This window comes from Canis lupus, chromosome 6 (assembly GCF_048164855.1).
Source record: "Canis lupus baileyi chromosome 6, mCanLup2.hap1, whole genome shotgun sequence".
NCBI classification, from domain to species: Eukaryota; Metazoa; Chordata; class Mammalia; order Carnivora; family Canidae; genus Canis; species Canis lupus.
The window spans coordinates 1,705,991-1,720,877 of NC_132843.1; the positions used below are offsets into that span (position 1 = coordinate 1,705,991).

Below are 14,887 nucleotides of genomic sequence, written 5' to 3' on the forward strand. Positions count from 1 at the left end.
AAAATTGAATTTAAATTAAAAAACTTTTTTAAACCCTATAAAGCTTTAGTAATTAAAATAATGTTTTATTGACACCAGCATGAACAGAGTGATCCATGAGACAGAATTGAGAGGGCAGAAATTGGTTTAAATATATGTGGTTTCAGGGACGCCTGCGTGGCTCAGCAGTTGAGCGTCTGCCTCCGGGTCAGTCGACTTCCCGCAGGGAGCCTGCTTTTCCCTCTGCCTGTGTCTCTGCTTCTCTCTCTGTGACTCTCATGAACAAATAAATAAAATATTTAAAATATATATATGTATGTGGTTTTAGTCAATTATTTCTCAAAACTTTTGAAAAAACTATGTAGTTTTTTTAAAAAAAACCCTTACATCTTTGATAATCTATTTTCTATTTTGTTAATTTTCACCCTTTTTTAGTGTTTTCTTCCTTTTTTCCTTTGTGCTTAATATGCTCTTTTTCCCCCTTACTAATTGAAATGGATACTTTGATCACTGTTTTTTCATTGTTCTTCTTTTGTAGCATATACATAAGACTATGCATGTCTTTCAGAATGACATTAGCTGTAGCCACAAGTTTTGACAGTTTATGTTTTCATTGTCATTTCATTAAAAATATTTTCTACTTTCCATTTGGCTGCAGGTTATTCTATTTAATTAAGAAAAAAATTTTAGAGGCACCTGTGTGCCTTAGTGGTTAAGCATCTGCCTTAGGCTCAGGTCGTGATCCTGGGGGCCCGGGATAGAGTCCTGCATGGGGCTCGCTACAGGGAGCCTGCTTCTCCCTCTGCCCCTCACCCCTGCTCATGAGCTCTTTCTCTCTTTCTCTCTGTCTCTCTCTCAAATAAATAAGTAAAATCTTTATATTTTTTAACAGTTTTCTTTTTTTTTTTTTAAGATTTTATTTATTTATTCATGTGATACAGAGAGAGAGACAGAGAGAGAGAGAGAGGCAGAGACACAGGCAGAGGGAGAAGTGGGCTCCATGCAGGGAGCCCGACGTGGGATTCGATCCCGGGTCTCCAGGATCACACCCTGGGCTAAAGGCGGCGCTAAACCGCTGAGCCACCCGGGCTGCCCAAGTAAAATCTTTAAACAAACAAACAAACATATGAAAAACAAAAACAAAAACAAAAAAGGAAAAGCATATGGATCATCATAACTGTCCCCAGCTTGCTGGGAGATCTGGAGCATGTGCTTTGGTCTTCCCGACACAGACATCTCAATTAATGCAGTAAGGGGCGCCTGGGTGGCTCAGCGGGTTAGGTGCCTGCCTTCGGCTCAAGGTGTGATCCTGGAGTCTTCCAATCAAGTCCCACATCAGGGTCCCTGCATGGGGCCTGCTTCTCCCTCTGCCTGTGTCTCTGCCTCTCTCTCTCTCTCTCTCTCTCTCTCTCTCTGTTTCTGATGAATAAATAAATAAAATCTTTAAGAAAAAAAAATTAATGCAGTAAATTGTCCAGGCCTGGAACTGGATGTGTGGGTCATAGGTGGGGGAAGACTGAGCATATTCAGGTAGCTAGGAGGTTGGGTTCCATCCAGATTTAGGTGCCACCACTTAACCAGCCCATGACCACAGACACATCCCTAAATCCCCATGGGCCTCCACTCCTCAGCCATCAAAAAGGGGTGTTATGAGAAGCAGTGGTTAGAAGCACAAGCTCTGGAGTCAGACTACCTGGATTCCAATATTGGCTCTGCTCCTTACTAGCGACATGCCTCATACTCACATCTGTCAACTGGGTTGACAAGACTGGCTCCTTCCTCGTAGGGTTGTTCTGAGATTTAAGAGGTTAATAATTTTACTAATATATGTAAAGTACTTAGAAGTGCCTGACACATAGTCTGTGCTCTGTGAGTGTTAGCTGTGGGGTAAGGCTCATCTATCTGATTATTATTTAAATTGAACTGTATCTGAAAAATCCCAACTCTAGGCTAAGAGGGAGATGACTTCATTTGTAGTTAAAGATGAGATTTTAGATCCTGAAAGAGATGCTGGGAGGAACTTTTTCCTTGGGAATTATGGACTCAGAATCGGGAAGATCTTTCAAAATGATCCATAAGAGGGATCATCCAGCCTGTTTGAAGACTTTCAGGGACTGTGAATTCCCTGCATTTCAAGGAAAACTGCTCTTCCCTTGGTGGACTTTCTAGTCAAAAGGCGGACCCCACAGGGAGCTGAAGTTTGCCTGCTTACCACTCGCGTCCATTCACCCGCCTTCTGCCTTCAGCAGCCACACAGCAAAAATAATGTACTTCCACCTGTCAGCTCTTGAAGACTTTACTGATGTCCTCCAAGTCCCCAAGTAGGAACTGAGCACGCCCACTCCGTCAGGTGATTGTCCCAGGTCCCTCATCGTCAAGGTCACCCTGCTCTGGGGATCCTCACCTAGTCAGCACTCCAGCTGCAAGTTGGAAGGTACCCAGATCGCAGTGATTTGGGTCTGGAGTATCCTAGGCCCGAGTGTCAAATGAATAAAGAAAGAAAGTAGTCCAAGTATTAACATGATATTCCAGAACCGTCATCTCCCTTTTATTAACACAGCCTCAGATTATATTAGCATTTTAGAGAGAAGCTTCCAGAGTTCATTGGCTGGGGGATGCAGGCATGTCTCCCCAGGCTTTCTCTCCCCGGAGACATACAGCTGTAGGACCAACGGACTGTGGCCCAGGCCTGTGGGAGATGGCCTCAGAAGGCAGTAGAACAATCAAAAAACGTGAAATCAGAAAATAAGCATTCTATGGGATCCCTGGGTGGTGCAGCAGTTTGGCGCCTGCCTTTGGCCCAGGGCGTGATCCTGGAGACCCGGGATCAAATCCCACTTCAGGCTCCCGGTGCATGGAGCCTGCTTCTCCCTCTGCCTGTGTCTCTGCCTCTCTCTCTCTCTCTCTGTGACTATCACAAATAAATAAAAATTTAAAAAAAAAGAAAAGAAGCATCCTAATCGCAAAGAAGCCTGCCAGTGACCAATTCAAAAAGCCTGTCTCTCCTGATAGATGGAGGGTTATTGGGCCATTCATTCGTGGTGCTCAACAAATATTTCTGGTTCCATTCACAAAGATTGAAACACATTTCCTTGGGACACCTGGGTGTCTCAGTGGTTGAGTGTCTGCCTTTCGCCCAGGGTGTGATCCCGGGGTCCTGGGATCGAGTCCTGCATCCAGCTCCCCACAGGGAACCTGCCTCTCCCTCTGCTTGTATCTCTGCCTCTCTCTCTCTCTGCATCTCTCATGAATAAATAAATAAAATCTTAAAAAAAAAGCGAAAGAAACACATTTCCTTGCCCCCCCCTTTTTAAAATTTTATTTATTTATTTATGAGAGACACAAAAAGGGAGACACACACTTACACACACACACACACACAGGCAGAGGGAGAAGCAGGCTCCATGCAGGGAGCCTGACGTGGGACTCGATTCCGGGTCTCCAGGATCACGCCCTGGGCTGAAGGCAGCGTTAAACCGCTGAGCCACCCGGGCTGCCCCTCCTTGCCCCCTTAAAGCACGTGCAGCCACTCCACCTGAGAGTGCAAAGCGAGCGGCCGATCCAGCCTACAGGCACTGTGCTCCCGCTTTCTGGACTTGGGCAATCATGCACACACAGAGACGGAACCCTCTTAGTGGGGACCTCGCAGAGCAGAGCCCTCCTCCCCCACTCTGCTTCAGCCAGCCTATCCTGGATGCAGAGTACTGGTGAAAAATAAACCTTTACAGCTTTACCACTGGGCAAGAAGAACTTCTACTTGCCAGGCCAGACTCAGCTCAGGCAGTCTGGAGAACAGAAAATGAAACCCCCTGTGCACAAAGCCCCAGAGGCCCAGGGGCGAGGGCCTAGAGCCTGCCATTCCCAGCTGTGAGCCTAGGAAACTCACTTGCCTACCCTGGGCCTCAGTTTCTTTGTTTCTTTTCTTTTTTTTTTTTTTTTAATTCATGAGACACACAGAGAGAGAGACTGAGGCAGAGACACAGGGAGAGGGAGAATCAGACCCCATGCAGGGAGCCCAACGCGGGACTCCATCCTGGAAATCCAGGATCACACCCTGGGCTGAAAGCAGCGCTAAAACCCGGGCTGCCCTCAGTTTTCTTACCAGTAAAAGAAGGGGAATGATTTAGCTCGATGACCTTGGGCTAAGCTTCTTAAGTCCATCAGATCACAAAAGAAGATATTTTTAACAAGATTGTATTTTTAAATAAACTCTATCAAATGGGGGGCTAGAACTCACAACCCTGAGATCAAGAGTTGCACCCTATACCAACTGAGCCAGCCACGTGCCCCCAAAAGACAAACTTAATGGAAGATGTTCTCATTGGGGGAAACTGAGTGAAGAGTCTGCAGGATCTCTCCACAGCGCTTCTTTCAGCTGCAGGTGAACCTACATTGCTCTAAAAAAAAAAAAAAAAAAAAAAGTTAGGGAGTGTCTGGCTGGCTAAGTCTATAAAACATGCGACTTTGGTAGCGTGTGCAACTCTTGGTCTTGGGGATGTGAGTTCAACCCCAAGTTGAGGGTAGAGTTTACTTAAAAAAAAAAAAAAAAGAATAAAAATACTTAAAGAAAAAAAAGATAACCCAACCTTACAGCCAAACCCAGTTCCCAAAGGATTGGTTTGTGAGTTGGATAGTATAATCCGGGGAGAGAAAAACCCTTCTAAAAGCCTCCATGGGATGTCCCGGGTGTAGGCCCTGTCCCCCATTCCTCCACCCTACCCATGACTCTACTCCACCCATCTTCCAGACCTCCGGAGAAGTCTCTGGAGAACCATTCAACTCCCAACAATGGCAAACCAAGAATTCCCATTCTCCTGCTTAACTTAGCTACAAAAATTAAATATAAGAACAAAAAAACAAAAAAACAAAACAAAACAAAAAAAACACAAGAATGTAGTGCCATGATAGGTGATCCTTCAAAATGTGAAAACTTTCAGGTAGCTGCATTTTTGAGTGCTGGAATGACAAGTAAATTCTGGGTGTCGTGCCTCTTCACTTTTCTAGATTTTTTTTTTCTTCAATAAAAGAAATTATGGAAACAAAAACCTTTATTTAAGGAAACAATTAAACTCCTGGTCACAGCAGCAGCCTGTTTAGCCAGACCCTTAAGAGGACATTACAGAGATAAGCACAGTGAGGGAGCATTAGCCTGGTGATGCTGGGTCAGTTGTGTCCCCTTTGCTGGATCCCAAGTCAGTCCTCTGAAGAACCCTGGAGGTCAGAGTTGGATAAGACAGAGCTGGGGTCAGACTCCATCCTTTTAGCCCCAGGTCAGCCTTCATCACTCAGTAGTAGAGCTGGAGTCACCAACATTTCCCTCACCCCTGATTTTCCAGGTGTAAAACTTCCAGGGACCTATTGCACACAATACAATCTGAGAAGTTCCTGGGGCTCCTGGGGGGCTCAGCAGCTGAGCATCTGCCCTCGGCTCAGGGGTGATCCTGGAGTCCTGGGATGGAGTCCCACATTGGGCTCCCTGCAGGGAGCCTGCTCTTCCCTCTGCCTGTGTCTCTGCCTGTCTGTGTATCTCATGAATAAATAAATAAAATCTTTTTTAAAAAATCTGAGGAGTCCGAAAGACAAAGACTAGTCTGATCAATGGCAGGGAGATATTTTTGGGGGATCTACAGATACAGCACAGTAGTTGGGGATCCTCTTTACCAGGGGCAAGCTGAGGCAGAGATGAGTGGGAGTATGGTGTAAGGTCGCCCCCGGGGGTGGGGTGGTGCTGCTCTCCCCACGGTCCTCTCCCCCACCTGGTGGCGGGCTGCAGGGTTCCCACTGCTCCACAGAGGCGTCCAGTGGGAAACCCCGGTCAGCAGGGACAGGCACAACTAGCGACCACTCTAGGTTTTGCCTCCTGGGGGGAGAGGGACGGTGGTCTTTCCCAGCTCTAAAGTTTAATGTTTGATAAGAAGTTGATTTTATCATTTATGATCCTTTTATTGATATCTAACTTGCACACAGAAAAGTGCATGGACCATAAGCAAACATCTTCATGAATTTTCACAAACTAAATACATCCATATAACCAGCTCCCAGGTCAAAACCCATAATATCACTAATACCTCAAAGCTCCGTCATTCATTTCTGGCCAGCCACCCCCAATACCAATAACCACTTTTCTGACACCTCACGCCTGAGATTACTTTTGCTTGCCTTTGAACTTTATATATATGTATGTATTTTTTCAAGATTTTATTTTCAAGTAACCTCTATACCCAACGTGGAGCTATAAGCCACAACCCCGAGATCGATTCCCAAGCTCCACCCACTGCACCTCCCAGGTGCCCCTAATGTACTTTCTTTTTAAGCAACTAAAAATTTAAGTTTACATGTAGAAGAATTTCAAGATGGCATTATGTTTTGGTTTCGGCAACATGCAGCAAGCTGCTTTAAAACCACAAAATGGGGGATCCCTGGGTGGCTTAGTGGTTTAGTGCCTGCCTTCGGCCCAGGGCATGATCCTGGAGTCCCAGGATCGAGTCCTGTATCGGGCTCCCTGCATGGAGCCTGCTTCTCCCTCTGCCTGTGTCTCTGCCTCTCTCTCTCTCTGTGTCTCTCATGAATAAATAAAAAAACACAACACACAAAATGATTTAAAAGCCAAGTTATTTTACCCTGCCTGGTCAACTCACAGAGTTTCCGAAGTCTCCCTCAGGTTCTCTGGGCTCCATTGTCAGCCCATCTCCTTCTCCTTAGGACCCCTAAGTCCTGTGGTATCAAAACCCATGCCAGACCCATTTGTTTGTTTTACTTTTTCTTTTAAAATATTTTTTTATTTTTTCTTTTAATTTAATTTTTATTTTTCTTTTAATTTAATTTTTATTTTTTTCTTAAAGATTTTATATATATATATATATATATATATATATATATCCTGCACTCAATTTCCCCTATTTTTTTTTTTTAAGATTTTACTTTTTCATTCATGAGAGACACAGAGAGAGAGAGAGAAAGAGAGAGAGAGAGGCAGAGACACAGGCTGAGGGAGAAGCAGGCTCTGTGCAGGGAGCCCGAAGACGTGGGACTCCATCCTGGGCCTCTAGGATCACACCCTGGGCTGAAGGCAGCGCTAAACCGCTGAGCCACGCGGGCCACCCTCCCCTATTGTTAACATTTTATATTACTATGGTGCCATTTGTCACCAGAACTCAGGACTTGCAACAGTATACTACCTTTCACTAAACTTGATACTTCATTCCGATTCCACTAGTTTTCCCTAACATCCTTCCCTGTTCCAGGATCCACCAAGGGTACCAGCTTCTATTTAATCTTCATGTCTCCTTAGGCTCTGCTGGGCTATGATGACTTCTCAAATTCTCCTTGTTTTTGATCATCTTAAAGGTTTTGAGAAGTACCGGTCAGATGAATGATAGGATGTCCCTCAGTTGGGTGTGTCTGATGATTTTCCTCACGGTTAGAGTAGGGTTCGGGGAGGGGTGACGTGCTGGTCACATCACATCAGATCAGGGAGGCATGCTAATAATATGACTTACCCGCAACAATGTTGACCTTGGCCTCCTCGCTGGGCGACCTCGCTGGGGTAGTGTTTACCAGGTCTCCCCACTGCACAGGTATTCTCTCCTACCACCCTTTCTCTGCTGTATGCTCTGGAAGGAAGTCACTAAGTGCAGCCCACACTCCAGGGGGGCGGAGAATGAAGCTCCACTTCCTTGAGGGAATACAGGAGATTTGACTCTTCTCCCTCACTTGCTTATTTATGCCTCAATCATTTCTTGGTATCAGTATGAATTCCTTCATGGATACTTATTTTATTATACTTTGGATGAAAACCCAATATATTATTTATTTACTTTTGCTCACACTGTTGCAGCTTTGGCTACCAGGAGCTGTTTCAGGTTGGTTCCTCTAACACATCTCCATCCTTGTGATCTTGGAGCACTTCCCTAATTCCTGGCACTACAAAATGCTCTAGGCTCCAGTATTTCCTGCCCCAGCCCTAGAATTGGCCATTTGTTCAAAGAGTCGATCTAACCCATCTTCTCCCTTCGAGATGCAAGCAGTCCGCGTGGTGGGAAGTAGCCTAGCTTTATTACCTAGTGCAAACCAATCATCTGTAAACAACTTTAAAACTAGTTTGGGGTTTGGTGGAGGACCCCCCCCAACCCCCATTGGTTGGCTGCTGTGGTTTGAGTAGCTATGTGTTCACTTGTGTGCCTACTCTCGTCTTCGAAATGGTTTCCAGTTTGCTTGAAGCCACCTTCCTCATTCAGTATACTTAGACTGTGATGTAGACCTGCCCCAAGTGAGTCAGGCTGCAGGGCTGGGAGAGTAAATTAGAGAGGTCCTGCTCTGGCCAAGCCTCTGACCTGCCAGCCTGGAGACCTGCTATATAAAGATAGATAAGCAGCCAGCTAACTACACACGCACACACACACACACACACACACACCTCAAAAGGGAGAAAACATCAGAGGTCGGGTGATAGAGGCATTTGCTCTGAGAGCTAGTGTTCAAAGGGGAAAACAGGGAGGCACTTGGGCAATCCGGAGCTGCAGGTCTGAGCTGGCCTGGGATTTTAGCACAGGACAAGTGAGTTCTTCAGAACAAGACCAATTAAAACCTTTTAAAGTAATTGTTCCCCTGTCTTCTGAGTTGAGCACTAATCACCTTCTCTTCATTCTTCCCACCATTCCACCATTTTATTTATATTTTATTTTTATTTTTTTTCCATTCCACCATTTTAGATTAAACTCTGCTTCTCTCCCACTGCCACATCTGGCCCATCACAGAAATGCATGTGTTTGTCACTGGGGGGGGGGGGGGGGGGGGGGCGGCGGCAAAGGGGACATGGAATCACTGTGGGCTCTCTCTCACTGGCGCCTCCCCAACCCCACACCTGCAGAGCAGAGGAGAGGAGGAAAGGGGCCAGACAGGTTACCAGAGCACTGACTGACCAGGTAGTAAAGCTTCATGGCTGCTTCACTCGGGTGTCCACATTCCACATTACTCAGCCTCTCCGAGCCCTGGTGGTTGGGTGGGTAGGGCCTCCGTGGTCAGGTCTGTTATGGCTCCCTGAAATGTGACACATCAAGCTGACATCACCTGTCCACCTTCATTCTTCTTTGCCTCTAGCAAAAGTCCCTCCTGCCAGGCCCTTGGTGCCCCTCCCCACATGTCCTGCTGCAGGAGAACTGTACAAAGGTCTGAAGGTTCTGAAGTGATGGGATGTTCCCCCATGGTGATAGGACAGTATATAATTAATGGACCTGCACAGATCCTGAAGGTGACCCTGACCGAGCCACTACTATAACCAGAGTTAGGCACCGAGGGCACCGTTGACAAAAGCAAACTGCCTTCACTTCTTTTATTTTTACTCTCAGCTCCACGGTGGCTCTCTATAGTACCAGAACATTTTGAGGAAGGAAACCCCAGTCTCTTCATGGTTCAGACAGCTCTCTGGTCTCTCCTTTGGGGTGGAGGTGTGTGTGTGTGGGGGGTGGCATCCGCTTTCCTAACACTGGCCGGGAGGGGCGGGGATGTGCCTCAGTCACTCAGCCAGTTGGTGGCAGGGCTGTGACGGGAACCTAGGCCTCCAGACGCCTCCTGCGTCTAGGCGCTTCCCATAATGGAAGGCTTCGCTCCATTAAAAGTTATTTTAGGGATTCCACAAGCCCACCACCATCCCCCCCAAAGTGGAAAATTTATGTAAACGAGTCAAAATAAAGCAACAGTTTCTTAATAAGTATGTTTGGAGTTTCACTCTGGACTCAGGCAAGGGGATGGGAACTTAAAGGTTCCAGTGTTCTCTATACAGCGAGACTGTTTTTAAAAATTTAAGGACGTATTCTGGGCCACATCAAGTCCCGCAGCGCACACCCCCACCCCCCTGGGACCCGCAGGGCGCTGGTTCCGCCCGGCCCTCTTCGACGCGTCCCCTCCGGGTGACCCCGGGCCGCCACCTCACCCCCGCCCCACCCCCACCCCCACCCCCACGGCACAGGGTGCCAGGCGGCGTCTGCCCGGGTCCCCTCCGTGACTGCATCCTTCCCCCCTTCCCGGTCCCACTGGGCGGGGAGGGGGAGGAGGGGGAGCATCCCTGGGTGCGGGGTGCTGGGGAGGGGAGGGTTACGGCTGCAGGGGGCGGGGCGCTCGCGGCTCCTGCGGGGGAGCAGCCGGGAACGGGGTCGGGGCCGGGTCGCCGGTCCGGCCGGGCTATGCGCGCCCCCGGCCCGGCTCGGAGGTGCCCGCGGGGAGAGGGGGCGCCCGCGGTCGGGGGGGGGGCGCGGCCGCGGCGCCGGGAGGAGACAGTGCCCGGCCGTGCGCCGTCTACCCGGCGCCGCGCTCCCAGGGCCCGCGCCGCCTCCCGGGGCGCCGCGCGGGTGGCGCAGGTAGGAGCGCGGCGGGGTGGGGGCCACCCCGGGGCTCAGGTTCCAGCGGCCCGGCCGGCTCGGAGCTGCCGCCGCCAGCGGGCGGGCCGGGAGCCGAGGAGGCCGAGCTGCGGCGCGGCCCTGGCCCCGCTCCCCCGTCCCCCCAGGCCCCCGCCCCGCCCCCAGCCCCCCTCCCCGGTCCCTGTCGCCCCGCCGCCCGCCCCCATCCCTCCCTTATCCGTCCCCCCTCCCTCCGCCCGGTCCCCACCGCCCAGGTCCCCCCGCCCCGCCCCCCCGTCCCCACCGCCCAGGTCCCCCCGCCCCGCCCCCTCCCTCCCCATCCCCACCGCCCAGGTCCCCCCGCCCCGCCCCCTCCCTCCCCGTCCCCACCGCCCAGGTCCCCCCGCCCCGCCCCCTCCCTCCCCCCGTCCCCACCGCCCAGGTCCCCCCGCCCCGCCCCTTCCCTCCCTCCCTCCCCGTCCCCACCGCCCAGGTCCCCCCGCCCCGCCCCCTCCCTCCCCGTCCCCACCGCCCAGGTCCCCCCGCCCGCCCCCTCCCTCCCCCCGGTCCCCACCGCCCAGGTCCCCCCGCCCCGCCCCCTCCCTCCCCGTCCCCACCGCCCAGGTCCCCCCGCCCGCCCCCTCCCTCCCCCCGGTCCCCACCGCCCAGGTCCCCCCGCCCCGCCCCCTCCCTCCCTCCCCCCGTCCCCACCGCCCAGGTCCCCCCGCCCCGCCCCCTTCCTCCCTCCCTCCCTCCCTCCCCCCCTCCCCGTCCCCACCGCCCAGGTCCCCCCGCCCCGGCCACCGCGGGGGGTGGGGACGTCCCTGCCGGGCGCCCAGCCGTGGTGGCCGAGCGGGGCGCGGAGACCTGGGCCAGGCGGTGGCGGCGGCCGCCCTGTAAACCTTAAGGACCGCGATCTCGCCCGTCTGCGCCGCTGACTCACGCGGTGACCCAGCCTCCAGTCACCCGGCCCTCCCGCCCGCCCTCTGGCCTCAGTTTCTCCGGCCGCCAACAATGAGGCCACTGTGTGGTCATTCATTCCTCGGAGCCCATTCACTCGGGGAGCGCGGCCGCCTCCCCGGGGAAGGGACCGAGGCGTCGAGCTTCTAATTATCCCTGGCGGGGGCGGGGGCGGGGGCGGGGGCGGCCGGCTAGGCTGGGTAAGGAGCACGGGGACTATGCCCCGGTGGCTTAACGCCTCTTCTTAAAACCGTCCTTTCTACTCCGTCCTATTTAGGTTTTACCCCCTTCCTCCCCACGCTGGTGGGGCTGCTCGCAAAGCAACGAGATGACTCACCACCAGATCTGGTGGTTTATGCCTTTCACAGATATTGCATGGTTGATCAATTTAACTTGCTTCCAACTTGAGCGCCTACCCTGGGCCAGGCCATCTCCAACGCTGGAGGTGTCACGGATCAGAGCAGGACCCCACCGGTTCCTAGGCCCAGCCTGTCCCAGGAGCCGTGTTGGCAGCAACCCACTCACTTGTTAGGTCCTAGTGTGGGAAGAAAAGGATCAAATTGCTGATATAAGCAACAGTGTATGAATCGAAGCCAGGCACAAAGGAACACATAGTGTATGACTTCCTTGGGTAAACCCTAGAAGAGGCAAATCTACTTCATAATCCATAGAAGGCCCACCTTTGGTTGTCTGGGAGGAGGGCTGGGGGCAAGGGGTGACTGGGATGGGGCAGAGAACTCTACGGGATGATGGGACTGTCCCATGGCCATTGAAGTGGCTGTGTGGGTGTATATAGTTGTCAAAACTCAGCATCCTCTCAGATGGGTGCATTTTATTGTATGTAGGTTACACCTCAATAAATGACTGAGGACGCTTGTCTTAGAAGCCCAGAAGCTTTGTCAGGGTCAGATGCCTAATCAGCCTCTGTATCATTCTTAACCTTTGAGAATGCTTTCAGAGAAATCACTTAAAATATCACACCCAGGTCACTTTGGAGAGGGAACGGGATTGAAGAAGAAGTAATGAGAGCCTCAAAAAGAAGGCCCTATTTGCGCTGTTTACTGAAGTCTTACAAGCCCTGAATATCCCTGTTACCTTATCACCCCCATTTAACAGGGGAGGAAACAAGCTCAGATGAATGACTTGCCGGCCTCACCAGGCTTCTCCTGGCAGACGTGACTGGGAGACGCTGTCTTTCTCAGTGGACGTACCTGGTTCGATGCCTGGGTGTGGGACAGTGAAGTTTGGGGCTTGGGGTTCCCAGCAAGGGCCCCCTCAGAATGCCCTCGTTTTCCTGGCCGGGGAGCTGGGGCTCCCTGACCGCTCCCAGCCTCTGTGAAATGGAGAGAGCACCCCGCGCTGCGGGGAGATGCCGGGAAGCCCTCAGTCGGTGCCCGGTAGCTGCCACCCTGGGACCTTTCCCATCAGGGCCTCGGTGTCACATCTGTAAGATGGGAAGGTGGGGGGCGATCCCCAGCGGGGCCCAGGAGGGAGGAGGGGACTGAGGAGGGATGAAGGACCGTGGCTCCCGCGCAGCACCGGACCGCAGGGGACTCGGGGTTCCCTGATGGGAGCTCTGCCCTCAGCACAAGGGGGGGCTGTCCCCGCGCTGTGAGGGCGCAGCTCCCGCGGGACCTTCCTGGGGGGGCTGGTCCGTGTGGCCCCTCGGCCACTCCCGCACACCTGCCGGCCCTCCTGTCCACGGAGCCGGGCCCTGCCGCCCACTCGCGGGGTCCAGCCCCCCGAGACGGTGCGTGGGCGCTGCGAGGACAGCGGCCCCGGGCCGGGCGCCCCCCAGCCCACGGCCCCCTCCCGCCCCCTCCCGCCGCCGCCTTGGGCAGGGCCCGCAGGACAGGAGCTCCCGGGGAGCCAGTGTTCGGGGAGCTCCCGCGGGGAAAGGCCAGCCGGCTGCCTGTGCCCCCCAGTCGAGCGCGGCCCTTGGGGGGCTCTTCTCTTCCCCCGCGAGGTGTGGCTCAGGACCCCGGCGCGGGTCAGGCGCCCAGAGCGCAGACAGTCTCGGGGACCCCGGGAGCCCGGCTCCGTGGCCGCGGAGGGTCACAGCCTGGGAGCGGCAGCTGCCCTGCCCCCGCCGAGGCCAGGCGTCCCCGGGACACGCGAGGCCCAGGGGCCGCAGCTTCCTCCCCCAGACCTCAGGTGGCCCGGACTCTGCGCCCTGCGTGGCCCTGGGCTCCCGGGGCAGGAGGCCGCTGACCCACGGCCGGTGCCATCGTGGGGGCCGCAGCGTCCTGGGGTCGGCAGTCGAGTCCGCCTGGGGTCCCTGCGGCCCCTTCCTGGGGGAATGGGGCTCCCGGCCAGGACCTGCTGCACCCCCAGAGCCGCCCGCCCCCGGTGTCCGGCTGGGCCTCGGCCTTCTCAGGCCAGGCAGCTCCAGCCCCTGAGCGACACTTCCCCTCCCAGAGTCCTCTTCTCAGCCCCTCCCGCCTCTCCCCCCACTAAGCGGCCTGGGCGCTGAGGGGGCAGGCCTGGCGCAGGGGGGCCAGCGTGTGGCCTGCCCAGCCCGCACCATCCGCCGGTTGGGGACAGAGCCGGGGACTGCCATCAGCCCGTCCCCGGGGGCAGGAGGAAACCATGTCACTTCCTCTGAAAGGCACCCCGTTTCTAGTTGTGGGACGTGGGACCCTCGTGCCTCTGCCTCCCACCCTCCTCGCTCGGAGGCCAACCGGCTGGGGATTTGCACACTGCAGCACAGATGCACACATGGCATCTACCCTGGCTGTGCACACCTCCCCGTGGACACCCCCGCATGCACACCCCACCCCCACCCCCACCCCCACCCCCAGAAAACCTCACACACGGTGCACAGGTTGTGTCCCACACAAGGGCCCCGCTGAGGGCATCTGTGGCGGCTCACGGGGCCTGGCCAGGACCGAGTCCCTGAGGGAGGAAGGGCGTCTTCTTCTCATTCACACAGGCCCTGGCTGTCCTTGCCGTGGCTCTGGCCCCAGGCACAGAAGAACCCCCACCTGAGGCCTCTCTGGACTGTTAGAGCTCAGGGCCCCAAGGCTGCCTCCAGGGCTCCCCACGGGAAGTCCTTGTGCCACGTGGGGTCCCCCCACCCTCTCCTGCTCTGGGTAGCTCAGCTCTTCCCTCCGCCCACCCCTCGGTCACTTGTTACCCGGACCTCACTGTCGCAGTTCACCCACTTGTCCCCCATGTGCTTGTTTGGCCCCTGCTTGGGCCAGGAACCCAGGCTGGGTGCTGGAGATGCACAGGGCATGAGGTCAGCTCAGTCTGTGGGCATTGGCCACCTACATGTCCGTGGTCGTGCACAGTGAGCAGGGCCATGGTGGGAGCATCCCTGGGAGCTACTGGAGCCCCGAAGGGGGAGCTGTAACCCCACCTGGGGGAGCAGTCAGGAAAAACTTCTTGGAGGAGGCGGCATTACAGGAAGGTACACCCCTGTACCTCAACCACTGCAGCTCGCTGCATGTGAGCTCTGTCCCCCACCGTCCTAAAGGGAGGCCTTGGTGTGGACCTTGGGAAAGGGTATCTGACTCAGCCTCAGTGTCCTTGTCTGTGATTAAGAATGTCATCTTTGTCCTTGTGAAAGAATAATTGAGGTAACATAGAGAGGTGGGCGCTGGGGCCAGATA

At 54.1% G+C, this 14,887-nt stretch overlaps 1 long non-coding RNA gene across 9 annotated transcripts; it reads right to left on the minus strand.

The window, feature by feature from the left end:
• Nucleotides 1–2,530: 2,530 nt before the first annotated feature.
• Nucleotides 2,531–14,323, minus strand: LOC140634882 (uncharacterized). 9 transcript variants are annotated; one of them, XR_012032213.1, is made up of 5 exons: nt 14,080–14,323; nt 11,690–11,808; nt 8,901–9,018; nt 7,479–7,654; nt 4,385–5,190 (listed from the first exon to the last, which is right to left on the minus strand). It is a non-coding gene; the product is annotated as an uncharacterized lncRNA (long non-coding RNA). The 9 variants fall into 9 exon arrangements; XR_012032212.1 differs by having other exon boundaries at nt 7,158–7,654; XR_012032211.1 differs by lacking the exon at nt 4,385–5,190 and adding an exon at nt 7,009–7,319.
• Nucleotides 14,324–14,887: the final 564 nt, after the last annotated feature.